Raw genomic sequence first — 2,954 nt, forward strand, 5'->3', positions numbered from 1 at the left:
TGTTTGTTTTAACCTTCATAGAACTGTGCGAGCTTAGTTTGTGCCCAAGAACACAGCAGCGAATTCTGAGTATTATAAGTGCTCATCGGAGCCCTGAAGAAATGACGTGTGTAGAAAGCAGCCGGGGAAACTGGTAGTTTTCCTTCCATCATGACGAGGCTCCGTGTCACACATTGCTTTGGTGCAGCAATTTCAGCCACAAAATGAAACAGCACTATGGTGTGTCATCACGGCCCACCTTATTCGCTTAGCCTGATGCCATTAAACTTCTGGCTCTTCCCCAAGTGAAAATGACCAGGAAAGCTAAATATTTTGAATCAGTGCAGGATGCCGAGGCAGCCACAATAGCATGACTAAAGTCACACACACACACACACACACACACACACACACACACACACACACGCACACCACACATGCACACACACGCACGCAAAATGACTTCCAGGGGCTGGGAATACAGCTGAGGGGCACAATGCCTGCCTGGCGAGCGCAAGGCCCTGAGTTTGATTCCCAGTACCAAAAATAAATAAATAAATACTTTCAGAACTGCTCCAGAAAGTGGCAAAAACACTGGATGTTGCGGCACTCAAATATAATCCCAGCACTAAGGAGGGTGAGACAGGGGATTGCCATGAGTTTGAGGCCAGCCTGGGCTACATAATGAAGTCAAGCCCATCCTGAATTACAGAATGAGACCTTGTCTCAAAAAACCAAAATGAAGAAGCAAAAACGATGGTCTAAGTGTGCCCCAACCAAGAGAGACTGTGTTCAGGGAGACGGTTATGGCTTGTGTCCACATGGCCCCCCAAAGCCTCACGCAGGCATAAGTGCGCTTTTTCGGAGGTGGCTGGGTCTAGGGTGCATGATACAGGGACACTAGGGTGGGTGGCACTGCCCAAGGGTTGGCAGCCTGCGCAGATGTGAAGGCAGGCTTTCCCGCTGCCCACAGCCTTCTGCCTGCTGACATGGGCTGTTTCTCTGTGCAGCTCTCCTGCGCTACCAACCTGCCTTGCAACCAGCTAACTGCAGGGTGAAGTCTCCACACACAGTGAGCTAGATAACCCTCCCCTCCTTTAATTGTGAGAGTTGGATATTTTGTCTCAACAATGAGTTAAGTAACCAAGACAGGGATTAATAATAAAAAGCTTTTACTGTTATGAATTTCTTTTTTCTTTTTATTAGTAAATGCTGCAGTAAATAAAGATTACATTCATCATGAGCTGTGGGCACTTGTACACGCACGTCGTAGTTCTTTTTATTTCCACTCCCTCCTTCCCTCCCTCCTCCCTTTCTCTCCCTCCATTTTTTTGTTGTTGTTTGTTTTGCTGTTTTGTTTTTAATGTATTTGGTGCAGGGTCCCACTACGCAGCTCAGACTCATAGTGCTCCTCCTGTTTTCAGCTTCCCCAGTGCTGGGATTCCAGGTGTGCACCACCATGCCTAGACTCAGTGGCTAGCTCAGGGTGCCCAGGGGCGGGGCCAGTGGGGCATGTGGTGCCGGGCCTTGAACCCCGTCCCTGCACTTGCCTAAGCAGGCGCTTGGTCCGCGGAGCTATTTTGCCAGCCCCTCCCTTTTTCTTAATGTAAAAATTCACCTTTTTTTTTTTTTTTAATCACATCTTGTAAATTAAGGATTTGGTTAAGGAAAATGGCAGAAGCCTGTAATCCCAGCATTCAGGAAGCGGGGCTATACAGTGAAACCTTATCTCAAAAACAAAGGAGGAAAAAAAAAAAAACTGAAAAAACTAAGGCTCTGGATACATCACCCTTGACTAACATGGTCCCTAAATCCAGGGAAAACATAGACCCAGAGAAGACCACAGAATCACACACCAGAGACTCAGGGACCAGGTATGGGTGCAGCCCCTCACCCAAACCGTCTGCTGGTGAACTGGGGGTACCCGGCTCCAGAACTATGAAAGAATAAGCTTCCCTTGTGTTAGGCTACCGAGGTAGTGATGACTGTTAAAAGAGCCCTAGGGAAAGAGGCTCAGGCGCTCTTTTTACAAAATCCCCCTCTTTGTTTTGCAAAAGGCCTCCTGGAGCCTTGGGAGCGTCTGATGCAGTCTCTGGCGCCCCCTTCTGGCCTAAATAAAAAACTGTGCCCCCTTCAGTCCCACAGCTATTTCACATCTCAGATAAAATGGGAACAGGGGAGTCTCAAAATTCAGGCAGAAATATAGTTGCAAGGAAAAAAAAAATAATACTGATGCTTAAAATTTCCCATCTTGAGAAAAGACCTAAAGCTTTGGCCTTTGTCCTGACATCTTATATTAGGGCAAACCCAGTCAGGTGCAGGGGATGGCGGTTCCGTCCCCTTCTCCCCATGCCTTACCAGACCTGCCCTTAAGGTAGCCAGAGCCAGCCCCCTCACAAAAAAAAAAAAAAAAAGCCTTCTTAAATCACTAACTGAACCCGTTCCCTCTGTGTGCAAACCCCACCCTTGCCCTTCATTTTCTCAATCGCCTTTAGTAGTGGCTGGCCCACTTCATCACGACCACTGAACCGTGGTCGTGACAGCAGAACTCGTGTTCTGGTCTAACCTGGATCTGTCTGATTACGTTGGCATCTCTCCCTGCCCCTCTCCTGTCTCCCACCCACAGCTCGTCCAGGGATGGTGTCCACTATCTTAATCTGGCAAAAGCCCACCCCTGACCACCTGCACACACTCTGCCGGTTCAGAGCTCGCATCCACCTCCCACCCCCCTCGATGGGAGCCTCGCTTTGCTGTCCTTGGTTTGTTTGTTTGGTTTGGCTTTCTTGGTACTGGGAATCGAACTCAGGACCTCACATCAGCCAGGCAGGCAGGCAGTGTGCCACTGAGCTACATCCCCAGCCCTTCTGCCCTTAGGAAAGCAGAAGCCACCTGTGCCGCAGTACCTTAAGCCTCTTCCCATACTCTGGGTCTCTACTCCTCATGTACTTGGTTATCCCCTATCTGTACTCTTTTTT

The sequence above is a fragment of the Octodon degus genome, unplaced genomic scaffold (genome assembly GCF_000260255.1).
Source record: "Octodon degus isolate 3935 unplaced genomic scaffold, OctDeg1.0 scaffold00339, whole genome shotgun sequence".
In the NCBI taxonomy this organism is placed as follows: Eukaryota; Metazoa; Chordata; class Mammalia; order Rodentia; family Octodontidae; genus Octodon; species Octodon degus.